At 41.6% G+C, this 19,878-nt stretch overlaps 2 long non-coding RNA genes across 2 annotated transcripts in view; both read left to right on the top strand.

Annotated features, from left to right (window-relative positions):
- LOC135750376 (uncharacterized) overlaps window positions 1-2,178 on the top strand; it is a 298,286-nt gene extending 296,108 nt beyond the window's left edge. Inside the window, exon 3 of the long non-coding RNA XR_010532707.2 lies at window positions 1,483-2,178. This is a non-coding gene — a long non-coding RNA (uncharacterized lncRNA). The remainder of the gene's footprint in view (window positions 1-1,482) is intronic.
- A 3,317-nt stretch (window positions 2,179-5,495) lies between these two features.
- Window positions 5,496-19,082, top strand: LOC135750395 (uncharacterized). Its single transcript, XR_010532722.2, has 3 exons — window positions 5,496-7,077; window positions 7,920-8,091; window positions 18,471-19,082. It is a non-coding gene; the product is annotated as an uncharacterized lncRNA (long non-coding RNA).
- The last annotated feature ends 796 nt before the right edge of the window (window positions 19,083-19,878 follow it).

The following is a 19,878-nucleotide window of genomic DNA, read 5'->3' as shown; positions in this document are numbered from 1 at the left end:
AAAATGTGTATTTATTTGTGAAGAGAACAGATGAACAGAGACCATAGATAACTTTAGGCTACATGTTAAAGATCACATCAAGTAGATGAATGAATGCTTGCTTTTTCCCGCAGTTACGGCAGAGGCGATTAAACACGTAATCTTTGTGCCTGAACAGGCAAATATGAAGAAATTAAATTACAAAATACTATTGAGATTAAAATATCAACAAATGTGTAAAAATCTGAATTGAACTAAACTCAAATGACTAGCTGAATGACACTGTGATGCATCTGAAACCTCTATTACAGTATAATTACATTTTGTGTCAGAAAATGGCTTATTGCAGTTTTACTTAACTTTCTTCTTTACATTACATTATTACTCAGCTCGCTACGGTTTAAACTTAGAGCTGCACTTTGCTACTTTAGTTGTCCCCTGATTTTTCTGTTTTTCCTCTTGCTTTTATCACTGTAAAGCTTCTTTGAAACAATTAAACAAATAAATAAAATTTAATTTAATTCTATATAAATATAGATTGATTATTTGGTCAAAATTATTGCTAGGGACAATTCAGTGTTTTCTGGATATTGGTACAGTAGGGGCATGTTCATAGCCTCAAAGCTGCTGGGTGGTGGTTTTTCTGGGTGATTATTTGCAAATTTTTTGTAACAATGTTCTTTTAGTATAGTGGACTTTATAGTTCTGTTATTTTGTGTCTGCTGTTTAATGTCCTATGTATGCATACACAGCATTAAAATAAAAAAAATGTTGTCTTGCAAGCTTAAGCCCCCGATCAGACAGAACGTGTCTATGGCAGAGAGAGGTGCCTTTTTTAAATAGTTTTCTATGTAACATGCTGTTTATGCGCTCCGAGCACCTCACATTTTGCGTGCCTGGTGCGTCTTGTGTCTTTGCAGGAGTGCTCTGAGCGCCTAAAGTTTTTTTTTAGCTGCGGTAAAGCGACCAACGTCATTCACGTTTTTTTGTTATTTTGTCCAATCGAATGAGGAAAAAGGTGGGCCTTTCGTTGTGGTTAGAGAAGTTTACAGTTGCTTGGAACAACAAAAAGCTGACTGCTTTTTCTTCTGTGTGTTTGTGCACCTCTCACTCTAGATCAAGGTCAGAGCAAGTGCCCTCTTTTTTAAGGTTTTGCTAATATGACTGTTAACAGTAAACCAAAGTTTTAAGAGCATTCATGCTTTAATCCTTGACTGACAGGAGATCTAATTCAGTGGTTGTCTAGCAACATCAAAAGTACAGCCCACTGCCGTTTTATAAAGTCAATCAAATAAAGGTAGTGTGGTGCACTTTTAAAGGTTAACCGCACCACACTGTTCTGTGTGATTGGCTATTAACAGTACTATTAGGTCATGTGTTTAATATCCAAGTAGCACACATTCTGACAATTGTGAAATGCTCAGTAATTGTTGTTATTTTCCTATATTCTCTTTATATAAGAAAAGCACTAATAAAACTGAATGTGTTCTTCTGTTTTTGCAGATTTGGTGATTCATATGAGAGGAACACATTTGTCTGATCAATCACTATGCTGTCATTCACTAGTAACTCACCACTACAGACGATGGATTCCATGAATTCTGTACCATTTTTGCTTATTTTTTGGCAAATAATGGGCTTTGATGTATTTGTAAACCTGGCTTTGAATCATACATTATGTCAGAAAAAGCAATATGTCACATTTTGCCTCTTGTTCTCCAAAGCAGAGAAGTACAGCAATGGGAACTGACTTTTTCTTTTTTTAAGAACCAGTTCCATTTAAAAAGCATATTGTATCTGTATGGAATATTTTTTCTGCACATCTGAATCTACAGTACAGCAGCAAAAGAAATTTTTTAATCAAATTATAACTATTTTTGGCTTTCTTAAAAGCATATTCCTTAAAAATACTACATTTCAGTTAATTAACAGTTAATATATGCTAGATTTTTTAATGTGTAAATAATAATACAGTTAATAATGTGTTAATAAAACAGTATTTACCTTGTAAATTGTGAATGGATGGCAATAACATTTTAACTGAAAGAAAAAAAAATTTTTTACTGAAATGACAAAATCTTGACATATTAAGCCAATGTTTAGTCCTAAAGCTTCACATTATCAGTCTCTGTTAGGATGTCCTTGTGCAGTGAGAAAAAGATGTTAAATGCTAATAATAAACACATTCAAAGTTTATAAGTAATCTTGACATTGGTAATAATTGCACTGTTGGAATTTCCACTCAGTGCTGTCCTTGACAGACATTATCAACATCTTTACACACAATCAGCTACTCAATATCCACCCACACCATGTAAAGTTTGAAAAATGAGATTTCAAAGTCTTATCTGACTGTGGCTATAATCTGTGTGTGTGTGTGTGTGTGTGTGTGTGTGTGCGTGCGTGCGTGCGTGCGTGCGTGCGTGCGTGTGTGTGTGTGTGTGTAAGGCAGACATCCTGCTTTCACTGTCATCAGCCCACAGATTTATTAAGCAAGGGTTTTGTTGACCTTAAACACAATACTTGCATGTCACATCCATGTCTATTCAGTGTTTCTGCAACAACAATGTAATGTCATAAATCTAAATTTGGAGAGTTGTCTAATCAAATATGTATATACATTCTTAAAAGTAAAGATGCTACAAAAAGGTTTTTTACAACAATGTCATAGAAGAATCATTTTTGGTTCCCCAGTCAAATGTTCTTAAAATAACCATTCCTTTCTTACCTTTTCATAAGCCGTTTCTCAAAACCAAGTACGCCGAACTCGGACTTGTGTCCTTCGTACTTCGAACTTGCAAGTTCAGACTCGGAAGAACGAACTCCTAACGCGAAATGCATTCTGGGAAACTTTGCTGTCATAAGTCCACACAAGTCTCCTCTGATGCATCCTCGATAAAATGGGCGGATCAAGAACACATCCAGGGATTTTATGTGAACTTGGGCTTGATGCGAACTTTGAATTGGAACAGTACTTGGGCCGCGACTGATGACGTTTCACAAGTCCACAAGAACACAAGTACAGACAAGAACGCATATTGAGAAACGGCTAATAGTCTGAAAAAAAATGTTCCACTACGAATTAACTTTATTGAAACAGAAAAGTATTTCAGATGTTAAGGTTTCTAAATGGTACAATACAGGCAAAAATTGTTCTTCTATGACATTTTTAGCATATTTTTTATAGCATGTTGCATTCCTCATATTTAAGAGTAATCTTTATTATAAGAAAACCCAAGCAAACAAAGCATTGCAATTTCCATTGCTGTATAAAAAATATATTTTTTTTTTTGGAAGGACTTTAAGAAGTTGAGGTCTGTAGAACCTGTATTTGCTGTACTGGATTTAATTTATACTAATATTAAATAAATATATTAAAGAAAGAATATTTTAACTTTGCTTCATCCTTTTATTCAAAATATCTTTAAAACATTTTTAAAATGGTATTTTAGTGTTATGTTTTTATTTCAGTTCTAAATATAAACAAAATTTTCTTTTGTGAGATTAATCCCAGTGTATCTGCGCATACTGTATGTATAGAGATGGATTGTATTCTCTATCCACTAAAATCATATTATGTTAAGTTCATCAGACCTGTTCTCTGTTGTGCCATTTAACGCTTAAACAATAGTGTTTGCCAAGCACCAATGTTTTGGCAAATAAATTTCATTAAATCTTTATGCTGCAATCTCTGCTCAACGCCATTAGCATACCGACAATGCTGTTCCCTTTTTGCTTGCCTTTTATTTTTGTTTCTTTTTTCACACTCAGGATAAATAACCTCTCCGCCAATCTCAATTCACTGCACTTCTTTAGTGTTGAATGGAGAGACTCAACAAAGGTTGACACAATTTTCTCAGGCTTTGATTGGCCTTCAACATGCCTTACAATGACATCATGCCTCCCTCCCCCAGTAATTCGATTGTAAGGGCTGTGGTGGGCAAGGTTTGGCATCAGCCCTTTGGGCTGCTGCAAGCCTTAATTGCTGTGTCTTGAGTCATACAGTCCTGGGAAATACAGGGTAAAAGTGAGAGAGTGTGCATTCAACCCCTAACATGCTGCACCGCCACTTTTGGATTACATTGTAGAGGACGTCCACAGGGAACGTGTTTGTAAAGTGCACAGAGACTTTTTTTTACTTAAGCAATAAGCTTTTTGTTTTAAACAATTTAGGAGGGAAAACATGGTCAGCATGGCAGTCAATTGGTTATTCGGAAGGGGGTTGGTGTGTGTCTGTTGGAGTATTTCATGTTAAATGAAGCCTTGTGTTGAGAGAAACCTACTGTGATGTTTTTTTCTGAATTAATCTGAGAAGCTTGTGCGAAAGGGGATTTTCTCCAACCCCACCTGTTTTTTTTTGTTTTCTCGTCGTGACTCTTTCCAATCACATAACAGGAATTAGTCCCACGTCACAGATGAAAATCTCCTGCTTTTATTTTTTCAGACCATATTGCTTGTAAAGGAAAAGTTTAAAAATAACCATTTTTAAAATACCTTCACAATCCTTTCTTAAAGATGTCTTAGTAGAGATGTTAAGCAATAATGGATTGTGATTTAAATTTCAGTCTATATGTGTAAAGAATGAATATTGGCATGTTGTATTGATTTCCTTTATGATGATGTTTTTCAACCCCGTCAGCTGACATTGGCTTAACGAAGCACCCTCTTGTTTACGATACATTATCAATCACTTGATAATGTACGCTCACTTGTAAAGTTTATTCATAGCGGCTGTATTTTGCTACTTATATTGTCTGTCAGCGTTTCTGTGTTTTCCCCTGCTTCTATTAATGTAAAGCTGCTTCGAAAAAATTACCAATTGTGAAAAGCGTCATATAAATAAAATTGAATTGATCAAATTATGCTTTTAGATCTATTTTGCCTTGTAGGCCTTTGGAGGGGTTGCTGGCCATAGTATATTCATTGGTTTTCCAGCTGGGGACCTCTAACCTTTAGCTATGAAATGTTTTTTTCTCATTGGTGGAGCTCCATAACCCCAACAGCCTCTCATAGGTATCACAGACAAAAAAAATATGTTTCTCTTGAAAGAGCTGTTAATGAAAATAATTTAAGGCTGAAGCTTACGGTGCATAATGCCAAACCTTACTGGAAGTGAGTGCTCACACAGCATGCTTTAAGCTCCATCCAAACCATTTCCGCAAAATGGCACTGCATCCCAAAGAATGACAAAGTAAGAAAAGGGCCACAATTACTTTTTAAGTTACTTCTGACTACAATGCTTATTGTGTCTTCATAGATATCCACAGAGACAGACTGTTGTTTCCAAATGTTTTACCTGGACTGAGGATGTGATGCACCAGGTTTAAACCTCTTGCATGCCATTGTGAAAAATGTTTAGCCAGTACTGTTTTTCATATCTCTACAGTCCTGTGATTTATTTCTTTTAATAGGCTCTATTAAATGGCGTCATTGTAGCCCCTTACTAAAGTCCAGGGAGGACTTTAGCCAAGTCTTTCCATCATCCCCATGTTGCTCTGTGGCAAGCAGTGATTTGGCAGAGAAGGTCTCAGGGTGTTTTCACATATACACTGTTTAGGTCGGCCCAAATGACATGTCGCTCTGAGTACGGTTCGTTTGGGTCAGTGTGAACACAACAGCCGCACTCGGGTGCGCACTTAAAGGCCGCTCCGAGACCGCTCTAAACAGGTGGTCTCGAAGCAGCTGTCGCCGAACTCTGGGGCGACCCACCTGTGGTGTGAACACTGCTGGACCTCGGGCCAAACCAAATACAGGAAGTCCTCCACATGTTTGAGCCACTGGGCTTCCGTTGTGACGTGAGCCGGGTGTTATATTGTGGGTTAACAACAAACAAGCCAATCCTGGTCCGTGGCAGAGATTCGCAGTCTCCTTTATGTTTGAGCTGATGATTTTATAAATGCATAGCTGTCCTCCACAGACAAATAGTGACATTACGGGCTTTTTAGCAAACGGCTCCGTGAGAAAAACTTTAATAGAACAGCTATCCAATTTCGCGTTAAAGCAAAGAAACTTCGCAAAGACGTGCATCGTTTATCTCCACATCTTGATAGCTGCGCTCTCCCTGTCAGGCTGGTTGTCGTGGAAACGTGGGGGTGGTCATGAGACGGTAAGAGCTGTCAGAGACCAATGACAGGGCTGACCGTTGTCACATGGTGTACGGTGCGGCATTTCGAGTACAGCAAAAAATATATATGTGAACACGGACCGCACTAACTGAAAAATGATACAATGTATTTTGGTGCCCTCCGAGGCCGCACCACGGTACGCACCAACATATGTGAAAACAGCCTCAGGCAGTTGGCCTAACGGTACATTCACACGGGGCGTAAGCGTTAACGCTTAACGGAAGGCTTGTCTGAAGTGTGGCCAACAGCCAATCACTGTGGCCGCAACACAAGCTCCGGTCTTCCATAAACGTAACTGGCTGGCTCTGCCTAGGTTATTTGCATAAGGCGATATGATTGGCTGACGCACGCGTTGCCGCTTGAAAAGTTGAGAAATGTTCAACTTCTGCCGTTAAAAGTGAATGGGAAGCGTCAACGTTTATGCCCCGTGTTAATGCGCCGTAAGAGCGGAGCAGAGGTGTATGCCAGTTTGGACTGGCCGTGTGTGAACTGGTTACTGCTGAGAGTGTATACACTGTAAAACTTTTCTGTAAATTTACAGCGAATTTTCAAAAAACAGTGTTAGACTGTATATTTACAAATATTTACAGAATGTCTGTAAATTTACAGAATTGTCCTGTTTTCAGCATGCAAAATTCGTAATACAGAATAATACTGTAAAAGCAATGCATTGTGGGATTGATTTCCTTCGCGCTCAATATTTGAATGTAAGCAGAGCTAGTGCTTCGGAAGTTCGGACGCCCTTTATTTGTTAGGATTGGTTATTCATATAAACAACAACGATATGAAGACAACGCGTTCAACTTTTAATCTATAGCTGCGTGTGATGTGAAAACGTACACGGAACAATTAAAAGTTACACGACGACGCGGCAGAAATGAGAGGATTATGCATGCAACAAGAAGACGGGGAGAATACAATGTGTCTGTGATGAAGATAAACGAAGATTGACTGACTGTGCATCATTGACACGGTAAGACACTGTTGTTTTATTCGATTGCATTTCTGAACGGTTTGCACGAGTGGGCTATTTTTAGGAGCTGCGTTGTTGTCACTCCACAAGTTACGCTAACTTGCTAAACTCTTAACAGACAGCACACGACACGTTGATAAAGATGTTTTTGTAACTTATCTGTCTGTTAATTCTTTCGTTTTTGACGACTAAACATGATAATGTGAATTGCCCTAAAACAACACAATAAATGTTGCTGTCTGTCGGTGCGTTGTGATTTAGCTTAAGTTAGCTTGTAATACACGTAAAGAACTAAACATTTCAGCTTGTTCTCAAATATACACCAAGTTAAGTTACTTTGATATGAAAACGTTGTGGTTGTAGCATACATTCATCACAAATATAGTTTTATTTGTATTTTAAAGTTATTAGCCTATAAGTGAAATGATGTCAGACTTATCTCAGATATTAAAGTTTAGTTAAATTGTAACCCCCACCTCCATTACTTCGTTGTCACGTCATTTAAAAGTGTTTGATTAACATATTTTTGCAATTATCACTCAAATTTAGTGATGTATAGTATATGTATGTAATATACTTCTAAATACAGTACCACTCAAAAGTTTGAACTTACTTCCCATGTCCAAACTTTGGCCTGGTACTGTATACAGTACCAGTACAATATACTGTAGTATATTTGTATTGTCCTGTAATATACACATTTTAACCTAATATCTGTATTTGCATCGGTTGAGCTCAAGTTATGTTTAATAGTTATATTTGTAAATGGCTAAATAACATCACAAAAATAGAAACAAATTTTATTTTAAATATTTTATCTTTTTTGTTTTGGTCGATTTCAGGTCCGTCTCTAAGCAACCAGCGCTGGATGTTGAGCATGTACGGTCAGGTTGTGTGTGAAGGAGAGCAGCGCAACTTTTTCTCTGGTCTTGCAACGATCAGATTTGCCTCATTCTACAATTTTAACCTCCAGGATCTGGAAGCGGTGGCATGCACCATTGGGTTTGTTCAGAGGTTAGATACACATTTCCCATTCATATGTTAAAATTATTTTTTTTACATATTGTGAAGGTCTGCATCAAGATGCAAAGCGTAAAACTGAAACTTCATATTTACATTAAATAAGTAAGTATGAACTGTATTGATCTGACCTCAGTTTTTCTACGCTTACACTTTTGGCATGGTTTTTGTGCTGAAATACTGCCAAAAGCATTGCAAGTTTTGCAAACACTATTTTATGAACGACAAATACAAATTAATTGGGCAGAATCTGTCTCGGTGTGTAAAATAAACCACTTTTAAATGTGTAAATTACTTGTTGCATACAAGGTTAGGGTGGCCATTCGTGCCAGTTCCGCCGGACACGTCCCGAATATGTTTTCGGGTGCGTTCTCCGGAAGTCGCGTTGCTCGAATGCATACATCATCGAGGTCCTATCATTTCAGTTAAAATACATTAGAAAATTAAGATTTATTTCTTTTAAGATTGCTTTTCTGAAATTAAACCCGAAATATTAAACCTTGATGACGTATGCGGTCGACCAACACGACTTACGGAGAACGAACCCGAAAACATGTTCGGGACGTGTCCAGCGGAACTGGCACGAATGGCCACCCTAACAGATGGTAAAACTATTTCCTCAAATAACCTGACATTAACAGTTTTGTCATAATTCTCTCACTCATTTGAGCTTGCTAGCGCCTGTGGAAAGGCGTGGCTATCAAATGAGGCTTTAAATGACTCGTTGTTTTCTCTTTCATGATTTGTTGAATAACGGCCGTAGTTGTCTCAGTATCCGGTAGCCAGAGTTGGGTATAACACGTTACTATGTAACGCATTACTGTACTCTAATTACTTTCCCTGATAACGCAGTAACGTAACGCTTTACATATTAAATGTATGTAATTTGATTACAGTTACCAATGACAACAAAATTACGTTACTAGCATTACAAATTAAGTGTTGTAAAATTAATTAAAATGTATTTAATTAATTTAGCTTTTAATTTTAATTTAATTTAATTAATTTGTAGCTTTTTTTCATTTGATTTTGTCAAAGTAACTTAAAAGTAAAGTAATTAGATTACTTTTTGCATGAAGTAATCAGTAATGTAATCAAATTATTTTTTAAGTAACTTACCCAACACTGCCGGTAGCCCAGTAGATATTAAGTTATTTCAGGAAATAGTTTTATAAAAGCTGGTTTATTTTACACACTAAAGCCCTATTCGCACGGGATTAGTATTACCTGGTGACCTCTAGTGATTTGTAATAATTACGGAGGTTGTCTGTGATCTTAATCCCGTGCGAATCGGCCATGTCTGTAATTTGTAAAGTGAAAATTCCTCCGCAAATGACCTACCATATTTCACCGAACGCCGAGGTCCTCTGATAATATTAGTCCCGTGCGAATTGGCATCTCTGTAATTTGGCCAGCATTTGTTACCAGTGCGCCTTTTTTATTTTATTTTTTTCTCAGTTTCTGTGCCTCTCGCACGGCAGCTGTGAAGCGCACATACAGAGACACATCCCTCCGATTTTTTTGGCTTTCATGGTGAAACTTGAGGGCTTTATTAGTATGTTTCTGATTTTAAACTTCTAATCAGTCTCTTTCGTCCATCTTGGTGATTAATATTAAAAATATGCAGAACTGTCAATATTTGCGATCTCTAAGTTTAGGTCTGTCGTGGTAAAGGAATTTCATTTGTGGTGATTTCGGGTGGCTCAATAGCGTTGTATACACAACCCTCTGGTTATTAAAATAAAATAATTATTTAAATCCAGAACAACGAGATGCACTGAGGTTGTTTTGCTTGTTAAGTGCAAATTTACAAAGAATCTGTCAATACAGAACACAGTGTCTTGAAGAAATTACAATTATGCAGTATTTGTGCACGTGTACAGAACGAATGCAATACAGAAGGCAATACATATTAATATAGGACATTTTTAATTTGTATCTATGAAATTAAGTTGGAGAGATCCTTTTTAGTCATTTGGCTTTTTTCATCATTTCAGAACAAGCTTAACTGCTATCTATAATAACTTATATTATATTCTGTGTGTTCCTTGGTCGAAAATATGTAGAAACATATGCGAGTAAAAAGTACAGAACAAAAAAATGTAGCTCACGCGGAGCAAACGGAAAGCAGTTAATAAAGCAGACCCTCCGTAGATGAAGTGCTGAAACAGTCGAGTCGGTTGATGATCATCATGTTTATGTTTCATGCAGATATTGTTGATGAAAAACTTGCATATCTTTATGCCCAGGCGAGAGTCAAGTCCAGTCAGTTAAAAGCCATCGGCGTTACATGCTGCTGTTACCTCGTCCTCGGAGCCGACGTTGTTGATACACAAAGAAAAAACCTTGTTTTTATTAAAAGCTGGTTGTTTTTATTAATTTATTTAATGCTGGTAAGCAATCAGTTATATTTTTGCGCCTTGTATTTGTGTTGATCATATACATTAATTTTAATCTTTAAAACTGCATCTAGAGGCAGAAGACGCTATTCTGTCATTTCAGTGTCACTTTTTTCACACATTCAATGATTTAACGAAATGATTTGGTAAAGGTACCTCTAACAGCGTGTTGCGTGATAGTGTTATGCAAAGCCTCAACATTATATTTGGGAGATAAGTCAGTAAATTGAAGTGAAATCACAGGCTTTGCTTATCCCGTGCGAACCGGCCACACGAATCTCAGACGTAGGTAGGTAATTTTTAAATCACAATGGCCCTCATTTATCATTCTTGCGTAGAAACGGGCGTATATGTTGGCGTAAGATTATGCTTACACTCCTCTCACCGCCTGATTTATGAAACTGTGCGTACCATTGATATTCAGGTGTACGCAATATCTGCCCTTCATAAATGCCGCGGCCGAAAACGAGCGTCATTAGAATAACAAGCCCATATAAATTCAAGTCTCCGCCTCCCCCACGCCCTCATTTTACGCCATTGATACACGAAAGACGGCAAAGAAGAGAATCCGGGGAAGTGAAAAGAAACAAAATTGTTTTATTTGGCAGTTTAAAGAGTGGGATTAAAGACACATTAATAATTGGATGACAATTTGTAATATTCTTATTATTATTTTTATTATTAATTGATATTTAGAAGAATAATTATTTATTATTATTATTATTTACTGTTGCCTACATCTAAATTCTATGTCTGCTTAATGGTTCAGTTAATTTTTTTTTTATAATATTTTAAAATGATGTAGTAACTTTTGTAGTGTGTTGTTCTGTATTTACATACAGTTGTTTGTTAGCTGTATCTTAGATCCAGTTTGATACGGAGCTCCGGATATAATTCAAATTAACAATTTGTTTCCACGACATCCACATGTTTTAGCTAAGCTAATTCATAATTTGAAGTAATAATAATTGTAATAGTAATTACGAAATATTCTAAATATTATAATAATTAATTCCAAGGAACAAACTGTTGAATATTGGGAACAAATTCTAAATTTATGGCCATACTTTAGACTAAATAAGAAAAAGAAGTGTCCATAGCATAAAAAATTATTCGTGGCCATAATTTTGCCCGCATGTCATCATGATCGGATTTACGGCTCCATTCAACACAAGCATTTTACCTTACCTCATCTGTATTTATTTATCATCGAATGGAACCATGTTTTCGTAGCACATCCTTGTGCTTTCTTGCAATGTGCCGCTTCAGATTCCAGGAAGAATATTTGCTAACTCTTTACAGTCTCTCCGCAGTCCCTTTCAATTTTTTCTTCCTGCTCAATCTTAACTTTGATTTTTACTTTACATTTATGTATAAGGCTTGAATTCCATTACTTATTGCTAGACGTTTTTACAGATTCTCGAACTAGCAAATTATCAAAGGGCGTTCTGGGTTCAACGAGCGGTGCAGAGGGAGCGGAATTTTCGGAAAGGCGCTTTGATGGTAATATTACCGCACCGCTCAACGCTCCGCTCCCACTAAGCTCCGTTCACATGCTCGCTCTGAAACATCAGGTAAAGCGCACAGGCTCTCAACTGAAGGAATACATATGCATACAAATCAAATGCTTTGGTAAAGTCTCACAAATTAAACATTGAACATTGTTGCATAAAAATAAACACTGAAGTTTATAATTACTATGTTTTTTACAGTGGGTCATAATATATCATATATTTTAGTTTGTCAGTACGTTTTGTGGTGTTAGGAAGTTTTTGCGCATTTCTGCACTAACTCAAAATGTGCGTACACCACCTCCTGAGCTGGCGTAGGATTTGAGCGTGCCGTACGCCAACGTCCATATTGATAAATCTCAAAGTCACCGTGGTTTTGGGTGTACGCAAGGTGTACGCTGGAAATTTGGTGTACGCACTTTTGATAAATGAGGGCCATTAGGTCCCCAGATAATACTTATCCCGTGCGAATAGTACATAAGACAGATTCTGTGTGATTCATTTTTGAAAGAATGCCACTGTTTGCACACTTGCCATGCTTTTTGCAGTATTTCAGCCCAAAAATCCATGCCAAACGTGTAAATGCAGAAAAACTGAGGTCAGATGAATACAGTTATATTTATATAGCCTAAATATGAAGTTTTACAAGACATGAATTACGCTTAAGATTAACAGTTCAATGTTGCCAAACTTTTTTCTTATGCCTGCAACTTGATTTACACCTTTACAAAACAATGTCACCTTTATGCTTGCAATGTCACATTTCCATTTTGACCAGTGATTTGTTGTTTTTAACAGAACGTCTCGGTTACGTATGTAACCCTCGTTCCCTGAAGGAAGGGAACGGAGACGTCACGTCGTGACCGACGAATTGGGAACTCGCTTAGAGAGACCAATCTGCTTCGTACTCTACTAAAACGCCAATGAACTTGGCATTGAGATATTTGCATAATGCTGGCGCCGCCCCGCCAGGTGCGTATATAAGCCACAGGTGCAAATATGGAAATTAGCTTCATTTCGCTGAGAAAGCCGGAAAGTGTGACCGGCCGATAAACAGCAGGGAGCAGCCCTGTGGCGACGGGACGTGACGTCTCCGTTCCCTTCCTTCAGGGAACGAGGGTTACATACGTAACCGAGACGTTCCCTTTCAGTCGGTCACTACGACGTCACGTCGTGACCGACGAATTGGGAATCCCTACCAAAACGCCACTGAGGGCTGACCTCTTCCAGTGTCTGCGTAAAGCCCTCCGGTTCCACTTAAGGATAAGGAGAATTAGGTTTTAAGGCAGAAGGCCAGGCAGTAGATGTTCCTTTAACCCCACAGTAGTGCCAGCGACTGGGAAGCGCCCTATCTGAGCGGTATAGGGACGGTGCGGAAGCCACCGCCCCGTTAAGGGCTATTGGTGGGCGAAAGTCAACCGTAGTTGAGGTATAAATGACAGCCGTGGCTGTGTAAGCAAAGCAGTGCTCTGCTGAGGGAAACGTGGGCTAGTAGGATTAACCCCACGGAAAAATACTCACAAAGGAACCCGGTGGGACGCAATGTGGATGCCCGAGCCAAACACAGGTTCGCGAGGATGCAGCTAGTGAGAGGCTGGCACCGGATGCTCCGCAACTTCAGGCTGCCAAGGCAGCGGAGGAAGGCAAAACAAATTATTACGCGTTTTTGGCTTGATGGCCTTCCATACTGAGCTCAGATGCGTAACGCTCGTACGGGGCATAATAAAGCCATGGTTGGGTCTGCCCTCCTCCGGGGGGCAGCGCTTGCAAGCTCACCACCTTATCTCTGAAGGGAGTGGTGGGAACTTTGGGCACGTAGCCTGGTCTGGGTCTCAGTGAGACAGCAGGACCAAACTGAAGGCACGAATCGTCAACAGAGAATGCATGTAAATTCCTTACTCTCTTCACGGAGACCAATGCTAGCAGGGTCAGAGTTTTCATTGACAAAAACTTCAGACTCGCAGACTGCAAAGGCTCGAACGCGGAACCTGTAGTAGGGCTTCAGCACCATGGACAGGTCTCAGGAGGAATAGAGGGAGGGCGCGAGGGGTTTAGCCTGCGAGCGCCTCTTAAAATCTAATGACCAAATCATGCTGCCAACTGATCTGCCGTTAATAAGCGAGTGATGAGCAGAAATAGCGGCGATATCAACTTTAATGGTGGAGGGTGACAGCCTACCATCTAACCTATGTTGAAGATATATAAAAGCACAATGTTAAGCATTCTCTGGGGTCCTCGCGTTGCGAAGAGCACCAGGTGACGAAAAGGGTTTCATTTAAGCACGTAAGCCCGTCTTGTGGACGGTGCTCGTACCGCGTCGATGGTGTTAGATACCGCTTGCGATAAATCACCTAAACCTTGCACGCACTCAACGACCATACATGGAGATCCCACAGGTCGGGGCGCGGGTGCCATAATGTGCCCCTTCCTAAAGAAAGAAAGTCCTTCCTAGGGGAATTCGCCAGGGAGGGGCTGTCGCGAGGAGCATTAACTCTGAAAACCAATTCCTGGTCGTCCAGTACGGGGCGACTAACGAAAGGCTCTCCTCGTCCTGCCTGACTTTGCACAGTGTCTGTGCGATTAAGCTCACTGGAGTGAATGCGTATTTCCACACCGAGGCTGCCCTCGGTTAGTGAATAAAAACCGGCGACAGTGGGTATCGTGCGGCGACGCAAACAGATATATCTGCGCACGACCGAACTTCTTCCAAGTTAGCTGGACCGTCTGGGGGTGGAGTCGCCATTCACCGGGGCGCGCAGCTCGGGAAAGCGCGACTGCCGCTGTATTGAGCGAACCCGGGATGTAAATGGCACGAAGGGACCTCAGATGCTTCTGACTCCAAAGGAGGAGATGACGAGCGAGATGCGACAGGTGACGAGAGCGCAAAAACCGCCTTAACGGTAAATAACGCAACAGTCGCAATGTTGTCGGTGTCGGTTAATACATCCTTCCCTCGCATCTCCATAGCGGAGCGTACAAGTCCCAGATATACAGCGCACCCCTCGCGGCAGTTGGGGTGCTATGCACACCCCTGAGACTGCAAGCCCGTCATACGTGGCTGCTCATCCCGTGCTGGGGGCATTGTATGTGCTACAGGATGCCAGGAGACCCGACTCAGGGGCATATCTTGCTATCAGAAATGCTGGGTCTGACACGGGGTAAAATAGAAATGACACGCAGGTGTAATGGTTACACAGTGTATGCCGTTGCGCCACGCTCTCCTCAAGACTCGATCGTAAAACCAATGCTGAAGCGGTCTCATATGAAGCAGCTCGAGCAGTGTCACAGCCGCAGCATGCTGTCATATGTCCAGGAGCTTCTGAAATTGTTTCAGAGGGACCGCGTACTTCCCTCGAATTAAACCGAGGCAAGTCAGAACTGACTGGTTGCGCGCTCTTGTAAAACACGCCAATAAATCGATCGAGTCTATTTCCATACTGAGAAAAGGATCCTCTGCACGGGGCAAAGTTGCTCTTTTCCCAGCTGACCTGATGACTTGAACGAGCGAGATGCTGAAACATTAAATCTCTGTGTTCGCGCACGTCTGCCAAGAACGAGCCATTATAGTTGACGTAAATATAAGCAGAATGCGAACAACGCTCTCTCTCTCGGAGATTTTAATGCCATGACTAGCACTTTCATGGAGACACGGGGAGAGAGAGACAGCTCGAATGGTGTACTTAGTATTAATATGCCCACCCCACGAACGCAGAGCAAAAAACGGTCTAAGGCGAAGGGAGATGGACACAAAGTACACGTCTACAGGTCTAAGGCTGCAAACCGATTTGAATATTGAAATACGAGCCTCGGCTTATCATCCTAAATGATCACATTTGTAGAACCGGTGCGTAAATAAATCGGTCGTAACCCACCGCGTATTTTGGGTAATATGAGATAAAGGCTGGAAAAACCTTATCATCATTCTCGGTAAGAGGGACCGGCTCGAAATGTCCTTCGCCAGCAGGACATCGACTTTTGCACGCAGTACATGTGCATCGGACGCTTTCACTATAGTGAAACGAATGCCCGAGAATTTGGGGGAGTGCCGGTAATTGTATTACGTAACCGAGGCGGATAGTGCGTAAAACCCAACGAGACGGGCTGGGAACTGAAGCGAAGCATCCCGGGACCGTACGAGGAGAATTAACGACACTACCGAAGTACCCGCGGTGGGGCAGCGAAGCGAGACAGGTGAGACTGCCCGGTGCGTCTGCTGTGACAGCATAAACATCTACAGAATGTGTGTGTGTGTGACACTGACCTGAGCCCGCTGAGGATGACGGTCGTCTGGTCTCCTGCGCGGAGAGCGCAGACTCCGGAAAACACCCGCTGGCGATAGAGGAGAGGTAGGGTGAGCTGTTGTGCCCGCTCACGGCTCTCTCGATCCTCTGGAGACCTGGAGAGGGAAGAGGAATGCACTCTTATGTGTGGTTAAGTGGGTACCGGCTGGACAGCCGGTGGAACAGATGCAAACCAATGATTTTCCACCCGACCCTCTACCGGGGGAAGGAGCGAATCACCGTCTCCTGAAGAGTGATCCTCTGCCACTCCGGGTCGCCCGTCTCTGGCCACAAACTCCCGATTTTCACGGGAAGCGGCTAAGCGGGCGGGGCGAGCTGCTGACGACCGGTTCCCCTGCGCTGCCGAGATGGGGTCCGAGGAGGAGAACAGAGGTGGCCGCCGCAGGACGCCGACGGCGAGAGGCAGACTGAGGAGCCGGCGTTGGTGGACCAAGGGCAGCTCTCATCCGCCGGAGCACGACCTAGGAGATCGCCTCAGTCTGCGCAGCGGAGCTGTACGACTCCCCGGGCTCGCCGAAGAGGCCGGTCTGTGAGACAGGAGCATTCATGAAGTTGTTCCGTCATATAAGCCAGACATAGCCAAAGGTGGCGATCTTGAACACTGTGGTGGACATCGCACGACTGAAGGTCACGGCTTCCCTCGTATATCTCTAAAGCCTTCGTTTGTGAACCTGCAGTACGTTAATGCGTGCAGGGCTGAAGCCGCGTCTCCGCATGCCTGATGGGCAGCGCCCGTAACCGGACGACTGTCTATACAAACACGGGAGGGAAGAGTTGGGTGGTCCCTCCAGGAACGCAGCTGCATCGCAACCCCCCGCTCAACTGAAGGGATCCCCCCTTAGCGGCTCCGTTAGTGAGGGAGATGAGGGGTGAAGCTGAACGGCCGAGACGGCCGCAAATCACGTCAGCTCTTCGTGCCATCGGGAATGGCAGGCACAGGAGGTGAGGACCGTAGAGGCCCGGGCTGCTCCGAAGTACCAATCATGTGGGCGGGACGGTTCGGGCGGAGAGGGATTAACCCCTCCAACTCTACCGTTTCCGCCGCTCGAGCGGGCACGGCCGCCATCTCCAGGACGACTCCGCCTCGGAGGGAAAAAATGGGCACCCCTCTGATGCTGTAGAAGTGACGGGACCAGAAGGAGGTCCAATGGATTCGGCAGAAATCGCAGAACACGACTCTGCAGTCTCCACCGGAGCCTCAACCGGCTGAGGATGAGAAGGCCGGTAGGTGAAGGACGCATCCCCGTCCTACTCGGCGTAGTGATGCGAAGAGCGTCCTGCGAGCGCTTGACAGCCGCACCATGGCGGCGTTCAGCACTGCAAAGGTGCGGACGCCGTTCCCGTAGAAACGACAGTCGTCTCCGCAATCCAAGAGGGTTATGCTCTCACAGAGAGAGCAAAAGCTCTCCACGAACGCAGCCTCGGAGTGCTCGATGCCATAGCACGAAGACAGCGCTCGTGACCGTCACTGGAATCCCTGTACTTCTCGCATCCAAGATCGCACGGAGGAAAAGCTATCCTGAAAAGGACGCTGATCTCCGAATATACGAGAGAGTGGCTGTCTTTAAAAAGACACAGAGCTCTCACGTTTCACTCTTTAGGGAAATCACTCTTAGGTGCTCAGCTGATGATGCGCACAGGGAGAGGCAACGCACACACTAAACTCAAAACAAAAAAGATGCAGAGCAGTGGAATACTGCGAGCGTCCGCTGTGTCAGTACTGCTTGTCAATCAACTTCAGCAACCGTTCCCAGAAGAGCTGAGAGTAGCTTCTCAGTAGCATATAATGCCGGCTTTCGAAGCGAAAAAGCTAATTTCCATATTTGCACCTTTGGCTTATATACGCACCTGGCGGGGCGGCGCCAGCATTATGCAAATATCTCAATGCCAAGTTCATTGGCGTTTTAGTAGAGTACGAAGCAGATTGGTCTCTCTAAGCGAGTTCCCAATTCGTCGGTCACGACGTGACGTCGTAGTGACCGACTGAAAGGGAACATCGATATTCCCCCATTACTTCTGTTTAAACCAAATAATTGAATTTAATTGCACAATTATTAATACAGAATTATTTGTTGTTTTTTAATTACTGTGTAAAATAAGAAGACTTATTAAATATTTATCAACATAATAATAATTGTTCTTGTTTGTTTTCTGCCTTGCAGATGATTTCCCTACATTAACCTGGAACGTGGATCAAAGATGAAGAAAGGGAAAAAGAACACTACAGTGAATCCACAGGTTTCTACTCTTCTTAGAAAACTTACAGACTTTAAGTGCAATTTTCTTTAGACACTTCCACTATCCAGTGTAGTTGAATTAAAAGGAAATAAAGTTTCCTACATTGTTAATGATGTGCTGTTAATTGAAATACAAACGTACAGCTGGCATTTCATCCAATATGCTTATGTTAAAGGGACACTTCAACCATTTGCATTAAGCTTTGTATAGTTAGAACCCCACTCATGTTTTTGAATGGTCGTGCATTATTTCCTCAGTTTCCGCTGAGACAGGAGAAATACAGATTTCAGTGTTGCACTTCCTTCTTTCAATGATGTAAAAATCATCATTTTGTATCATTGAAAGAAGGAAGTCCAATATCTTTGTTGAGGGGGTGAGACTAAAAACACCCCTTTTTTCGGTCAAATAGGCACCAAATTCGAAATGTTTGTTACATTTCGAGTATGAATATGACGCACTTTCAATAAAGATTAATGTTTCTAAGGGTGAAATGCTCCTTTAAAGAATTAATCCACTTTTAAAATGATGCAAAAAAAAGAAAGTCAGGAGGGAAAATACAGTAAAGGATTAGTCCACTGTCTTAAAGGAGTAGTCCACTTTAAAGATGGGGCCCATTGACTTACTTTTTTTTCCTACTAAGTCAATGGGCCCCATCTTTAAAGTGGACTACTCCTTTAATAAAAAATCCTGATAATTTACTTACCCCTAAGTCATCCAAAACGTTTATGTGTTTCTTTGTTCAGTCAAGAAGAAATTATTTTTTTGTTTGTTTGTTTTTTTGAGTAACACATTCCAGAATTTTTCTCCATATAGTGGACTTTAATGGACCTCAACAGTTTACAGTTTAAATGCAGTTTAAAAGGGTGCATACAGCTTCAAAGGGCTCTAAAATAGGGCTGCATGATAAACCGCATGTGATTGTCATTGCGCATCTTAAAGCCGGTTCCTTGATTAGTAGTAAATCGCCATCACCTGCTCTCAGATGGAGCAGCATGTACTACACATAGCCATAGATCACTGACAATCATGGCAAAATTTGCATTAATAATATGTATGCGATATGGCCCTGCTTGTCAGTGAACTACGTCTCTGTCTAGTAAAAGCTGCTCCATCTGAAAGCAGGTGATGAGATGCGCATGACTATCGCATGTGATTTATCGTGCAGCCCTACTCTAAACTATCCAAACTGATGCATAAGGGTCTTAACCAGCAAAAATCATAACTTTCGGCAAGAAAAAAAATGCACTTTTAATCCACAACTTCTCATCTTGCACTAGCCGTGTGATGCGCCAACGTGACGTCATGTAATGCATAGGCATGTCGAAAAGGTCA

The sequence above is a fragment of the Paramisgurnus dabryanus genome, chromosome 3 (genome assembly GCF_030506205.2).
Source record: "Paramisgurnus dabryanus chromosome 3, PD_genome_1.1, whole genome shotgun sequence".
NCBI lineage: Eukaryota > Metazoa > Chordata > Actinopteri > Cypriniformes > Cobitidae > Paramisgurnus > Paramisgurnus dabryanus.
This window is presented reverse-complemented; position numbering and strand designations above follow the sequence as displayed.